Source organism: Equus przewalskii, chromosome 17, assembly GCF_037783145.1.
Source record: "Equus przewalskii isolate Varuska chromosome 17, EquPr2, whole genome shotgun sequence".
NCBI lineage: Eukaryota > Metazoa > Chordata > Mammalia > Perissodactyla > Equidae > Equus > Equus przewalskii.
Window position 1 is genome coordinate 30429824 of NC_091847.1, and position 16167 is coordinate 30445990.

Here is a 16167-nt window from a genome sequence, read left to right on the forward strand (position 1 = left end):
AAGAGGAGACTCTTAAGTGTTATAATCAGTAAGAAATTGTATTTCACTATCAACTCAAGCAAACAGAGTTACTGGAAGAACAGAGAGAGGATTGCAATGGTGAATCCTAAAAATAAAGCAAGAGTGGAAAGATTTGGCATAAATGGCAAGAAATAATATTTTTTTACATCCTAAGTAAAAAAAATGAAAGCCCTCATTAAAGAAATTTGTGGCATGATTTGACTCTAGTTTACTCCCTGATTTTCAGGGACTATTGCATTCCTCAATTCATTTTTGCATTTATAAAAATTCTTCTGGTCTTTCAAATAAAAGATGGCTTATGAGAACTGAGTTGCAAAATTCTAAATTTACTAAACTCTTCCTCATTATCACTGCTTTTCATATCCCTTTTAAGGACTTTCTATATCCAGTTGCATGTATTATGTAGTATAGTCCCTAAGCATTTTTGTTATTAAAATGGCTTTTTATAAATTAGTAAAGAAAGCAACGCTCAAAACAGGTTGGCGATTGCTCTAGTTTTTAATGCTTTTTGCACTTGATATCTAAAGATTCACATGAATTAAACAAAAAAATGAAATCATGAAAGAAGAAAGGATTTTCAAAAATGAATTTGCAAGTTTAGTTCTAACTGGCAATCACAATTTTAGCGTTAGGCTTTTCTAGGGGGTTGTGAATAATGATTAGGTGAGATTATAGGCCCCAGGCAAAGCCTTGGGACATTAGTGCTCCTAGCCAGTCATTTATCCTCAAAAATAGTCCTTAGTTTGTGGAGTACTGTTCAAAATACCAGAGGGAATCAAACCTGAGTCTGTCACTTTATCCCAAGGGTCATCTCAGGAGTCTGAAGCTTAAATGGTAAGACAAATATTTACCAAAATGAAAACCATTGGTAGGCTTTTCATTACTGTTGCTTTATTTTATTTTTACTGCTTTGGGGTAGGTGTTTTTATTTACCTACAAAGGAATTATGTATAAAAAATTGTAACCCCAAGAAAATAGTATGACTCTTGAAAATTGTGTTCAGCTTTGTAGAGCATCTATTCAGAGTAAACAGGTAAGTTTTTTTTAAAAAAAAAAAAATAGTAAATTCTACCTTTCATTTTTATTAGATTTTCATGGAAATTTGTATTTGAGAGAATTCCAATTTTACTATTCTTTGATAAAAATATTCTTCTGGCCTGATCTTATCAGGTAAAAGGCTACTGTGGATATTTTGAAAGCCCTGAAGTCTTGAATTCATGGATAATTATGTATTTTCAGTTACCAAAACCTTGGTTTCCTTCTGTCTTTATAGTTATTTGCTTTCTCTAACTCTTCACTAAAATCTTTGTGACTTAAGTTGTTAAAATGGCCTCGCTTTTTTTTAACATATTTACATAATAGATAGTAAAAGAGAATTAACAAACCAAAACATTTTCCTAACTCACCCAATGTATAGAATAATAATGATGACGATAATAGCAATAAAAAGAGAGGTGTAGTAACAATCATCTAAAACATGAAGAAGAAGAACTAGGCTTTAAATAGGGTTTACTATGTGCCAGGCACTCTTCTAACACATAACTCCATTATTATCTCTATTTTTAAAATAAGGAAACTGAGTCAATAAGAGATTAAATAGTAAGTAGTAAGTCCAGGATCAGAAAACTAAATATGGGAGAGAGCCACAGTAGAAAATTCTCAGTCCTTCAGGGTCTCACATCACTACGTACAAGGCTTTGTGCTGGGGATGTACAATTATGTGCCATATAACGACATTTCAGTCGACGGATCACAGGTACCACAGTGGTCCCATAAGATCACTACCATATAGCCTAAGTGTATCGTAGGCTATACCATCTAGGTTTGTGTCATTATACTCTATGATGTTCACACAATGACAAAATCACCTAATGACACATTTCTCAGAACATATTCCCATCATTAAGAAACACATGACTGTAGTAAACAAGATAGACATGGTTCCTGATTTCATTAAAAAGAAAATTACACAATTATTTATTTCATTTCCATATTACAAGGTGATGGGAGAACATATATAGGGACTTCATATAATCTGGGAGAATCAGGCAAAGGATCCCTGAAGAAGGGGCACTTTAGCTGAGGTCTGAGGGAGTAGGATTCACAAGACCAAATGGAATTAGGGAGTTGGATAGGCAGGGGCCACATTATGACTTGTGGGACCTAGACACTTTTGCCTTCATGTGCCCCTTCCTCCATAAAAAATATTTAAAATTATATTTTGCAGTTATACTGATATGAAGATAAATATGTAAATAGTATATATTAAAACATTTTCGTGGACCTCTAAAAGTATTGTGGGCCCTACCCTTTTGTGCCTACTGTGCCTAATGGATAAGTCAGCCCGGGGGCGGGGAATGTTGGGCCAGAAACATTTCAGATGGAAGGAAGAGCATAGACAGAAGCTTCTAGGGTCTTTCTTGCTCAGGAAACTGAAAGGAGGCCAGGGTGGCTAGAGCAGAAAACGCAAGGAAGGGAGGCACGAGGTGAGGCTGGTGAGGCACGCAGGGCCTGGTAGACCATGTTTTGGGTATTTATCTTAAGAGCAATGGAAAACCTCCAAAGGGTGTGGGTGTGGGTGGGTAAGTGTGCTTAAATCAAATTAATATGCGTACATGTTTAAAGTCAATAGTTCTTTGGTCCAGCTTTTCCCACTTAAGACTCACTTTTGTTTCTCCTTTTCCTGCTAATATTTATCTTCCTTTATCCAGGTAAAAGTAATTTGCTTCCACCTTACATTTTTTATTTATCACTTTTCGGTGTCATATGTTAACACACACACATATAAAAGGAGGAGGCATTACGTATTCACTCACTCACCCTACACACCTCCACCTTTTCTCTGTCATTCTTCATTTAGTTTTATCTCTATTTTTGGCTTCTCTGTTGTAACTGTAGGTAATAAACTAATACCTTTACTTCTTGTCCCATTAACTATAGATGCTGCTTAAGGATTGTCCCCTCTGTCAGATGACGTTTTTAGTGCACTCACCTTCTCTGTGGTTCTGTCCTCAGTTGTTTCGTTTTTGTATTTCTAAAATTGGTGCCAATTACATCTATTTTATAACCAAATTAAGTATTCATATTATTGTGTGAAAAGGATCTTAGTATTTGCTGTTCTTTTCACCAGGAACGTCCATTCACCAATGACCACATTGCTTGATCCTTCCCTTCCTTAAGTTCTTGACCCAAGTGGCTGCTGTTAGATAGGCCTGTCCCTGGACATCTTATCCCAAATAGCAACTTGCCTACCTGGGATTGTTGCTCTACTTGCCTTGTTATGTTTTTCTCCATTACACTTATTATTAGTACGATGTATATATTTTATTTCACTTAATTTTTGAAATTTTTGTCGCTCTCCCCATTCTTGACTATAGCTTCAAGAAAACAAGGATTATTATCTATTTTAACTAATTTGTTTGATGTTTTTTAGTTTATTATTTTTCCCCTCATTACTATATTCTCAGTAGCTAAAACAGTGCCGGACACAGAAACATTTGAATTAATGATTAATTATAGTTCCAAGTAGTCTTCTTTGGTTATATGTCCTTATTCATGCAATTTTTTAGTTTCCTTAAAATTTTGAATTCCTTTTGTTTTTCTTGCATTGTTTGTCTTTATCATCATCCAGATTCTTTCCAACTCTCCATTATGTGAAACATTCTGGTGCATCTGTCTCTTTTTCTGTTCTTTTCCCTGGGAACTGCTCTTCCAGAGCCTCACATCCTCTGGCTGCACAACTGTCATCCTGGGGCCCTTCCCTGAGCTTCCAGTTGGTGCCATGGCAATGCACATTTTTCTCTTTTTTATTGTACATCCTTCTTTAATGAAGCATATCCTTAGCAATTTCCTAGGAAAGAATATATGGATGATAAACATTTTGAACTTTCACATGTTTGATATGTTCTTTATTTTATTTTCACTAGAGGTGTATCCAGGTTCTGACATCAAAAGGTACAAGCCTGGGGGCAGGGCCTGACTGCCGGAAGGTGGGAAGAGGTGTGCATCAGTATTGGAGAGGGAGAAAACACATTAAAAGGTGCTGCATTTAACTACGTGCTGTCCATGAAACACTGTCTAAAAACTGACATTTTGTACCGCTTCTACTAACTTCTTTTTATAACAGTCTTAACAATCATCATGTTAAAAACTGTAGGAAAGGGACTGCCTTTAAAAAGGTGCTGAGAAGGAGTAATTGCTGCCTATCTTACTGCTTGCCATCTGAATTCTAGTTTGTCTGAGATTCTAGTATAAAAATCGTTTTCCCTCTGAACTTGGAAGGCGATGCTCCACAGTCTTCTAAAATTCTTTAACACTAGCCTAAGTTAGTCCTGTGTAGCTCATCTGCTTTTCACCTCCGGCAACTTTTGGGGTCCACTCTTGTTTTTCTTGGTGTTTTTCAATTCCTAATGATGTGTCTAGGTGTAGGCTTTTATCTATTCATGTTGTGTTCAGTGAGTACTCTCAAGAGTTTCATCCCTAGGAAATTATTTCTTTAGTAATTTCCTCCTTTTTCTTTTCTTTTTCTTTTGTGTGTGAGGAAGATTGGCCCTGAGGTAACATCTGTTGCCAATCTTCCTCTTTTTGCTTGAAGAAGATTGTCGCTGAGCTAACATCTGTGCCAATCTTCCTTTGTTTTGTGTGGGATACTGCCACAGCATGGCTTGATGAGCGGTGCTAGGTCCGTGCCCAGGATCAGAACCTGTGAACCCTGGGCCACCAAAGCGGAGCACACAAACCTAACCACTACACCACTGGGCCATCCCTCCTTTTCTTTTCTTTTTCTTTCCTTCTGTAGCTTCTATTATTATTCTATGAGGGACCACATGAGCTGAACATCTAATGTCTCACCTTTTCAATGATACTTTCTGTTTCTTTTTAAATCTATTTCCAGGATATACTTTCAATTCATAAAACCAAACCAAAAAGAAAAAAAGATATTCATAAGATGGTTGAAATTTAAAATTATATTTTTATTTTCCAAGAGTCTTTGATATTCTCTGAAGTTTTTGTTTGTCATTTATTTTGTTTGTTTTAAGCTGAAGAAGGTAGTGATTAAGAGCACAGATTCTGGAGCAACAGAGTTTGAATCCCCATGTCCCACTCTTAGTGACTCTGTGACATTGAGCAATTTTAAATTCTGTTTGTCTGTCCTTATCTGAAATGGAGATAATAACAGTATACCTATCTCAGAATTCTGAGGATTAAATGAGTCGATAAATGTAAAACACTAAGAAGAATATCTGACATATAGAAAGCCTTATATGTATTTGCTATTATCATTACTCTTATAATCATCATCATTATTATTTTGTGGATCTGATATCTGCTCACTGTCCCTGAGGATACTAGCTAGAGTTCTTTTTAAAGTTCACTTTTTTCCCCCAAATTACCCATTTTGTCCAGTTCAGCTTCTTTTTTCTATTTGCTTATTTTTATTTCTCTTCTTTATGCAGGAAGCTTTCTTTAAATATCCAGCAATCCTTGGTTACAGGTTCATATTTAATAGTGATACCATAAACAGCTGATTAGGTGCTTTGCATACAAAGGCAGCTTTTCCTGACTTCAAGTGTTTAGGGTGATGAGGCCAGAGAACTGGCCTTTACAGTAGAGAGTCCATCCCCTACATGCCAGATACCAAAGATCTTCTTTGCTCTAGGATCGATTTCCTTCAAGGGGAACCCTTTGATTGTTGCTTTAGGAATGCCTTGCTTCAGTGGGTGTGGATGCCAGCTGTTCCTTATACAGGCATACCTCGGAGGTATTGTAGGTTCGGATCCAGACCACCACAGTAAAGCCAATATCCCATTAAAGAAGTCACATGAATTTTTTGGTTTCCCAGTGCATGTAAAAGTTATGTTTATACTATACTGAGGCCTGTTAAATGTGCAATAGCATTATGTCTAAAAGAACAATGTACATACCTTAATAAAAAAATACTTTATTGCTAAAAAATACCAGCTATCATCTGAGCCTTCAGTGAGTCACAATCTTTTTGCTGGTGAAGGGTGTTGCCTCGATGTTGATGGCTGCTGGCTGATCAGGGTGGTGGTTGCTAAAGGTTGGAGTGGTTGTGGCAGTTTCTTAAAATAAGACAACAGTGAAGTTTCCCACATTGATTGACTCTTTCTTTGATGAATGATTTTTCCGTAGCATGTGATGCTGTTTGATAGCATTTTACCCACAGTAGAACTTCTTTCAAAATTGGAGTCATTCTTTCTCAAATCCTGCCACTGCTTTATCAACTAAGTTTATGTACTATTCTAAATCCTTTGTTGTCATTTCAACAATCTTCATAACATCTTTACCAAGTATAGATTACATCTCAAGAAACCACTTTCTTTCCTCATTTGTAAGAAGCAACCTTAATCTGTTAAAGTTTTATCATGAGATGGCAGCAATTCAGTCATATCTTCAGGCTCCACTTCTAATTCTAGTTCTCTTGCTATTTCTACCACATCAGCAGTTACTTCCTCAACTGAAGTCTTGAACCCCTCAAAGTCATCCAGAAGGGTTGAAATCAGCTTCTTCCAAACTTCTGTTAATACTGATGCTTTTACCTCCTTCCATGAATCACACATATTCTTAATGGCATCTAGAATGGTGAACATTTTCCAAAAGATTTTCAATTTACTTTGTTTAGATCCATCAGAGGAATCACTATTTTGGCAGCTATAGCCTTACAAAATGTATTTCTTAAATGAAAAGACTTGGAAGTCAAAATGACTCCTTGATCCGAGGGTTGCAGAATGGATGCTGTGTTAGCAGACATGAAAACAACATTAATCTTGTTCATCAGAGATGAACATCTCCATCAGAGCTGTTGGATGACTATTACTGCATTGTCAAGGAGCAGTAATATTTTGAAAGGAATCTTTTTTTCTGTGCAGTTCGTCTCAACAATAAGCTGAAAATATTCGTAAAACATATTGTAAACGGATATGCTGCCATCTAGGCTTTGTTGTTCCATGCACAGGCAGAGTAGATTTAGCATAATTCTTAAGGACCCTAAGATTTTCAGAATGGCAAATGAGCTTTGGCTTCAACATAAAGTCACCAGCTGCATTAGCCCCTAACGAGAGAGTCAGCCTGTCCTTTGAAGCTTTGAAGGCAGGCATTGATTTCTCTTCTCTAGCTATGAAAGTCCTGGATGGAATCTTCTTCCAATATAAGGCTGTTTTCTTTACAATGAAAATCTGTTGTGTATTGTTGCCACCTTCATTAATTATCTTAGCTAGATCTACTGGATAACTTGCTGCAGCTTTTACATCAGTACTGGCTGCTTCATCTTGTACTTTTATGTTATGGAGACGACTTCTTTCCTTAAACCTCATGAAATAACCTCTGCCAGCTTCCACCTTTTCCTCTGCAGCTTCTTCACCTCTCTCAGTCTTCACAGAATTGAAGAGAGTTATGGCCTTGCTCTGGATTAGGTTTTGGCTTACGGGAGTATTGTGGCTAGTTTGATCTTCTATCCAGATCACTAAAACTTTATCCATATCAGTAATAAGCCTTTTCGCTTTCTTATCATTCGTGTGTTCACTGGAGTAGCACTTTTTATTTCCTTCAAGAACTTTTCCTTTGCATTCACAGCTTGGCTAACTGGTATAAGAGGCCTAGCTTTTGGCCTGTCTCAGCTTTCAACATGCCTTCCTCACTAAGCTCAATCATTTCAAGCTTTTGATTTAGAGTGAGAGATGTGCAACTCTTCATTTCAGTTGAGCACTTACAGGCCATCCAAATTATTAACTGGCCTAATTTCAATATTTTGTCTCATGGAATAGGGAAGCCCAAGGAGAGAGGTAGAGAAACTGGGATTGTGTGGGAGGAGAGAAGGGACAGTCAGTGGAACAGTCAGAACACACACAACGTTTATAGATTAAGTTCACTGTCGTATGTGGGCACAGTACACGGTGCCCCAAAACGATTACAACAGTAACATCAAAGATCACTGATCACAGGTATAATAATAATGAAAAAAATTTGAAATATTGTGCGAATTACCAAAATATGACAGAGACAGAAAGTGAACAAATGCTGTTGGAAACGTGGTGCCGATAGACTTGCTCGACAGGGGCTTGCCACAAACTTTCGATTTATAAAAAATGCACAATATCTATGAAGCACAATAATGTGAGGTACGTCTGTACAAACATTCAATTAGTCTCCCCATTTTCAGCCGTGCCTCTCACTCGTGCTCTCACTGCTGCCCTCTTAGCAGGCATCATGAGCCTCTGGACCTCTTGTGGTTCTATAGATCAATGGGTCCCATCTTAGCTTTCACCACTCCCTGTCTGCTGTAGGCCACAGCTTCCTGTGCCCCACTGGAGCAGTTTTTTTCCTCTCTATTTTCCAGCTCACATTAATGTTTTGAAATCTCTGAGCTTTTCATGGTCTATCCCCATCCATTGTGGTGTTATTTACTTTTTATTCCTGTACTGTCATTTTAGCCAATCTTTAAAGAAGTAAAAACGTGTATGGTCTACCTACCATCTCTAGTTAGAAGTCAATGAAAGTTTGTAAGCAGAAAAATGGCCAGATCAAATGGCATTTAACAAAGGTCGTTCTAGCTAGAGTTTGAAATATAGCAACATAAACTAACAGACTAGGTTTTCCTGGATGAAATTATGTGATATTTATAACACTTAGCACAAAATATAGGCAATAAAATTGTTTATTAAAATAATGACATAGATAGTATATTTTTAGACAAAGAACTAAATAAATGGATCAATAGCATGAAATAGAATCATCTAGAAACAAGTTAAATACTTTCTCCTAGTAAAAGCAAAATATATTTTTATTATCATTATATTATATAAATATATTATATTAATAAATTATGTTTATATAATACATTAATCCCCAAGCCAAAACAGAAGTTACTTTTTTCAGAAATAATCTAATCTCTACCTACTCTAGCAGTACTTTCCATCTATCACTTGATACCAACACATCTCTTATTATTGAATATAAATGTTATTTGGCATAGAATAGCAATAAATTAACTTTAAACCAGACTTTGAGTTCTAGAAGTTTATATCTTTTATTTGTGGTTAGTTGACAGCAATGAGGATCAAAATTCTTTCTCATAAGGTGGTGATGATGACTAAATTGAGCTAAAATATGTAATGCCCATTTTCCCCCTTTTTCTTCATACTATAGACCCATTTTTAAACCACCTCTAGAACATCTCCATAACTAGAGTAACTTCTCTTATCCAAATCCCGTAACCTATATCTATATGAAAATTTTGGTACTTTAAAGGGAACTCCTGCCAACCAATGGAATGTTACATGTAAAAGTGTTTTTCCCGCTTTCTTGCAGTGGTAAGCAGTTCCTTTGTGTACTTGATTAAAAGATACTTATAAGCTTTCATGCTGTTAAAGAAATATACGTTGATTATAGCCAAGTCTTTATAATATGAATAATCTCTTTATCAAAGTTCTCTCTCTATAAATCCTAATCATTTAAATGTAGTTTTTCATTGTTTCCCATCTTAATTTTTACGCTGACATATGCGCGATTTCCCTTTAGTGATATTCAGTAGATTAAGAAAGATGCACTTAGACAAGTTGCTTTCATTTCTGTCTCCCTTAAAAAGAACTGTACATGTGTAAAAATTATAAATGGTAGCAGACTTTTATTATAGATTATTAGCATCTCTCATTTTTGCTGAGAAACATATTTACTTCCTGTCCTTCACGTAATAACTTGGTGAAGAGGCAAGGAGAAGTTTCAAATCCATAACCTAATAAATCCAGTAAATTTTAAGGAAAATAATAAAAAATTACAGTAGAGACGATTTCAAGGTCCAAATATCTGCAACTATATGATTATGGGTAAAAGAAATTACAAAACCACTGTGCATTTTTCATAGTTAAAATATATTGTCAACCTTCTGTGTCTTTCATGTGAGTAAAAAGGTTGCAATTTCAGTTTGCGTTATCATACCTATTTGCCTTTATTGTAATTGGAAGCTATAGTTTCTGGTTACTGCTAACTACTGCAAGATTTTTTCCTTAATTGCATATGCTTTTTGATTAATAATATGTTTATTTTCAGTATGTTCTTCTTATCTGTTCCTGACTGTTCAGTGTGCACGCACATACACACACACACACACACACAATCTACGGGAGTAGTAAAAATAAAGGACGTTAAGTAAATAACACTTCTCAAACGTATTGTTCAGTTGACATAATAGGTGAATTCATTTTTAGGGCACTGTCTTCTATTTCATGTAGGAAATATTTTAAAAACCATGTTATGCTATTTTTTCTTAATTTGAATGTTATGATTTCTTGGTGGCTCTACAGAAATCTGCCTGCTTGGTTTTTTTCCTGTTCACAGTGTTCAAAGTGGTCCATGTGACCTAGATATTGAAAATTGAGGTAGAGTGTGCTGCATTGCTGATATTTACTGTGAAACCTCAGAAACATTCTGGTTCCACATTACAGGGTGCACACTGTTTAATGTTGCTGGTATTTTAAAAGGTCTCTATAAAAGTCTGCACCATCATTTTTTAAGCTAGCATTAAAATATTGTTTAAAAATATTCAAAAAATATTCAAATAATAAAACATAATGCTTTTATATGACAGTTAAAAATGCACACATAATCATTTTCATTTTTAAATTTTAGATTATGCCAGATAAGACTCATTATGAATTTTCCCCGATTATTTGCATTGTGTTTAGTATTATAGTAATCTACTAATTTTGAAATCTAGCCACAATAAGGTGCAATTAGTCCGTTGCCATTTCCTAATTTGAGGTGAACTCTGTTAAATTATTAAAAAATAAAATTGTATCTAGAGTCTGCATTATAAAATTATGTTCATCAAGAGAATTTAATTTTATCATCTGTCAGACTGGTATAGAGCATCTCTTCCAAAAAGTCAGCTTTTACATTCAGGAAGCCATGTTCTCCCAGTGTAGAAAGCCATTTCACCCTTTTATACTTCTGTGTAAAAAATAAAACCCTGAAAAGAAAGCTTTGAATGAGTTAAAGCCTCTGCACAGGTAACTGACTTTCAAATAGAAAATCATATATGTATTGAAAGAATCTGATTTGTTTTCTCTTTACTTATTGCAAAAATATTATAACATAGAAGAAATAACAGATTATGTCACAATTCTCAGTTAAGAAAATTAAAGCACAGCTCTGCTAAGGATCAGCTCTGTAGTATTGTTTGTCCTCTTGCTGATAGAAAGATTAGCTTGCCAAACTAATTCACAGGTTTCTTTATATAGCTAGGAAGAATTATAAAGTACCAGGGCAGATGACCAGAATCTGTACTAAAAAGTCTAAGGCCATGAGCCGGAAACCCAGTGGCTAGAATCAAATCTGAAGTGCAAGAAGAGACAGAAGTAAGGACTGCAATTCAGTGAGACAGAAGCTGAGCAGAATGAGATGCAATCAACAAATAAGGAATAAACAAATACAAAAGAGTGGCCTGGAACCAGGACTCTAAACAGAAAGTGTGGGGCAGAGTATATTAATACCTTTTTGGGAATTGGGCATGAGGAACTTATCAAGACTGGAAATTTGCTATAATTAAATAGTAAACCTAGTTCTGATTTGTCTCTAGCTCCTGGATGAATTTGCTCTTCCTTTTTTTCCAGATCAGTGTTTCCCAAAGTGATGTTTCATAGAACAGTCTTCTTAAAACTGTATCATGAAAGTGAGAAGAAAGTATCAGTTGTCAAGTAAATTTGGGGAATTAAAATACACACACAAACACATAGACACACACACATTCTTCATATTTTTCTCTCTTAGAAATTCACAGTGCCCTTATTGTACAAAATCTTCTGAGTTGTCCTGGAGAAAAGAATTCTGTATACCTACTATTTCCCAAACTTGTTTGACCTCACATTTTGCATCACATCAAATCTCATCCTTTTCTCTAGGACACTAGTTTGGGAAATTAACTGTTCTGTTTCATTACTGTGTCAATATAGAGAGCTATTGCAAAGCCATTTTTAAAAGGTAGGGTATGCGAATGAATGAATGAATTTGTCCAGTGTTTACTAATACAGCTGTTTCAGCTTTGCATAGGATCCAGTCTTTGACAGAAGCAGGGCTCACATTATTGATATAGTCAGACAAATAGGAAATTATCATACATAGCTACTTATTTTTAAAAGTTGCATAGTGTGTTAAGTTATAGAAGCTAGACTCCATAACAGAGAATCACTGATCCCGTATTTTGGACAGTAATCACTAGACATTAATAAGAGCATCAAAGCATGTTTCACAATAATTATATGCTGCTCTTAGTAATTCTTAGGAAAGAGGACTTTAACCGAAAAGGTTCTGAGGTGGTTTTGTATTAACACAGGAAGCAGTGTGTTGCAACAAGACAGAGAATTACCAGTAGCCAGGAGATTTCCATTTTCTGTTCTGGATCTGCGATCAGCTATCTATGAGATATAAAAGATATTTCTCTTCTGAAAAATGAGACTACCATTGCCCAGTAAGATATTAAGAATGAATGTCTAAAAAAAAAATCTCAGTTCTGAGCTCAAATTTGGGGAATTCTGGATTAAACAAAGTTAAGCAAGTTTCCATACCTAGTATTAGTGTGCATTGTGAAACTCCCAAAGATAGATATAATATTAAAGGTTTCTGTGTTACCCTATATCTGTACCATGTATATTAAGTGATCCTCAGAAGACAACTTGGGAAATACAGGACTAAATATATTCCATACCTCCTTATAATTCTAAAATGTTATGTTCAATGATTTTAAATTATCTATCTACATTTTTCTCCTTAAAAAAAAAAAAAGGACTGTACATTTATAAGCAAAGAACTCCAACTCTGTGCTTGTGAGTGACCAGTGTTATCTGAAAAATGTCTTGTCACAGTATTATCTATAACAACTCTACATTAAATTAGATCGTTTTAATTAATTAAAAATAATATGTGCATGGTTTTAGGTTATTTAGGTAGGGTGTTAAAGATTTTTAAAGTTGTTATATAGTGTTAGTCTTTATGGTTTCTAGACGAAATACTCTAAAATCATGCACATATTTTTTACTTTAAAAAATTGCATATCTTAGAGGCCAGCCCAATGGCAAGGTGGTTAAGTTCATGTGCTCCACGTCAGTGGACCAGGTTTCCGCCTTTCGGATCCTAGGCGCAGATCTATGCACCCCTTATCAAGCCATGCTGTGGCAGGCGTCCCACATATAAAATACAGGAAGATGGACACAGATGTTAGCTCAGGGCCAGTCTTCCTCAGCAAAAAGAAGAGGATTGGTGGCGGATGTTAGCTCAGGGATAATGTTCCTCAAAAAAAAAGAAAAGTTGCATATCTTGCAACTCTAAGGAAATAATAGCTAAAGAAGAAATCATTTTTCAGAAATAGGAACAGTGTTTTTGTCACAATCTAGTAGTCATCAGTGTCATATGTCATAACATATTCTTCTAGAACATTTTTGAATTTGACATTATAGTAACTTTCTGTATAAAAAAATAATGTAAGAATATTTTATTTCTTTGTAGGTAGAGTGGAAAGTGGAATAATTGGAGTTTTTTAAAGGAAAACTCACTTGCAAAAAATATTTGGGGTGGGAGTCGGCTGGAAGAGACTCTCTCTGGCCAAATCTGGGACAATTTGAGCATCAAAATAAATAATGATAATAATGAATTATAGCACACTAAGTAAAATAATCCATCAGTCCATACCAATATATATAAGTAAGTAAATGAGAGAAAAGGGAAAACCCTTCTTCCTTACCTTAGAATGCCAACCAATACAAGGGATAATGAATTAGAAAATTATCAATGGATGCTCAAATTAGTGGATAAAACTTTATATAAAACAGTTTCAAAATATTTCCTCACATATTACTTTTTAATTGTAAAGGAAAACTAGTAATTTGACAGTGGAGAAACTGGTGGACATCACATTAACAAACTGATCAAAGTTAACACCACCAATATTGGATTAAACTGACATTTCCTATGCCTCATGATATGATGCACTTGAAAAGGACACAGCATTGCCTCTATAGTATTCCAACCAACATGCATAACCTAAAACTAATCATGAGGAAACATCAGTCAAACTCAAAATGAGGGACATTTAACAGAGTAACTGGCCTGCATTCTTCAAAAATGTCAAATCAAGAAAGACAAAGAAAGGCCGAGTAAAGGTTTTATTTTAAAAGAAACTAAAGAGACTTTAACAACTAAATGTAATATGTAATAAAAGATTGGATCCTGGCCCAAGGTTTTTTTTTAAAAAGTATAAAATGCTTTGTTGTTAGTGCCGTGGATTCGATGCCGACTCCTAGCCACCCTGTGTGCAACAGAGCAGAACCCTGCCCGGTCTTTTTTACCCCATCCTCTCACCTTCCAGCGCTATATCAGACAATCCTCCTCTGCTGTTCATAGGGTTTTCATGGCCAGTTTCTTTGGAAGTGGGCAGCCAGGTCCTTCTTCTTACTCTGTCTTAATCTGGAAGCTCCCCTGAAACCTGTCCACTGTGGGCAACCCTGCTGGTATTTGAAATACCAGTGGCAAAGCTTTCAGCATCACAGCAACACACAGCCACGAGAGTATTAGAACTAGCAGGTGAGTGGTGTGGTTGTCTGACCAGGAGACAAACCCAGGCTGCGGCGGTGAAAGCACCAAATCTTACCCACTAGACCACCAGGGCTGGCTAAAAAATGCCAGAAAGGGCATTATTGGGACAATTATCAAAAATTGGATATAGACTATGGATGAGATATATTAAATTTCTTGATTTTGAAAATTGTATCGTGGTTGTGTAAGAGAATGTCCATGTTCTAAGGAAATCCTTACTGAAGTTTTTGGAAATGAATTCACACATTGCTCCAATTTACTCTCAAAAAAACAAATTAGATACTTAGATGACAGAGTTATTGGAGAAAAATGTAAACAATTGAGGAATCTAGATGAAGTTTCTAGAGAGTTCCTTATCCTATGCTTGCAGCATTTCTCTAAGTTTGAATTTATACCACAGTAAAAAGTTGTAATACTTTCTTTAACTTGAGTAGGCCCACTGAGAGTTAAAGCCTATTTCACTCTAATGGGTCAAATTGTTCCCAGGTATGTAAGAAAAAAGGCCAGACCTTGCTCTTTGTCCAAATTGATAAAATTATGACACAAAATTAATATGGTGTTAATAACCCCCCTCCCTCAAGAAAAGGAATTTGTAGTATATTTGTGAGCCATGTTAAATTCTTCATGTTAAATGTACCATATGATTTCGGGGTATTAATATTTTAAGTGAATGCACTTAGAGGATGTACAATAGACAGCTATTTCAAGTGACACACAAAACTACTACATCCGTTCTCTCCCCAATCTCCCCCTCACCTGCCACACATTTATTTATTCTTCATCTCCCACTTTACCTGCCTAATTCAAATGTAACAAAAGCTTTGTCCAGGAACCTTTTTCACCTTCTATATTTTATAGTAAAGCATTGTCACTACTCTATAAAGGTAATAAATTATATGTTAAATTGAGAAATAGGTTTTTTAAGAAGACTTTGTACTAAGAAACTGCCTAGTATAAATTCTGCCTTCTTTGTACTCATAAGCTATAGTCTTTATAAACAAATTAGTGTTTGTTTTATGTTTAGAAGTCAATTATTACTTTTTGGTTGCTTGACATTGAGAGTTGCTAGTCAAAGTAAAAGTGTAGTATAGTTTAACTTTTAAAAAACATTTACCACTTAATAGACAGTCAGGAGACAAGACTGTCATAGATTCAGATATCACCTCATATAATTAATCCAAAAGTCTAAACCAGAAGCAAAAGTTTAAGTAAAAGGGGTAAACTGAGAGGGACCAAGTATGTTTAAGTATGTTTGAAGCAGGATTTTAAAATTGTTTTGATTCTTCTGTGTAAGAAGGAATGTTATTATTCTTAACATTATAAATACTAAGAGAGATGAAAGATTGTTTCCTCACAGAAAATTCAATAGCTTTCTAAGAAAAGGTAAATCTATAAGCATTTCGGCAAATGAAGTTTTTTTTTTCCTGTTGAATCTTAGATATTTTTTTAGTTCCACCAAGAATTTGATAGTCTATATTCAAAACATACTGAATAAAATGTGAATAATATTCTTGACCTTTTGATGACCATATAATTTTTCTGAGA

At 35.2% G+C, this 16167-nt stretch overlaps 1 protein-coding gene across 27 annotated transcripts in view; it reads left to right on the top strand.

Annotated features, from left to right (window-relative positions):
• Window positions 1–16167, top strand: part of MBD5 (methyl-CpG binding domain protein 5) — a 423339-nt gene that overhangs the window by 297654 nt on the left and 109518 nt on the right. The window contains exon 5 of one of the 27 annotated variants that reach the window (XM_070579629.1): window positions 3948–4060. The exons of the other annotated variants lie outside the window; for them this stretch is intronic. The gene's annotated coding sequence lies outside the window, so the exon portion shown is untranslated. The remainder of the gene's footprint in view (window positions 1–3947; window positions 4061–16167) is intronic. 27 annotated transcript variants of the gene reach the window in all.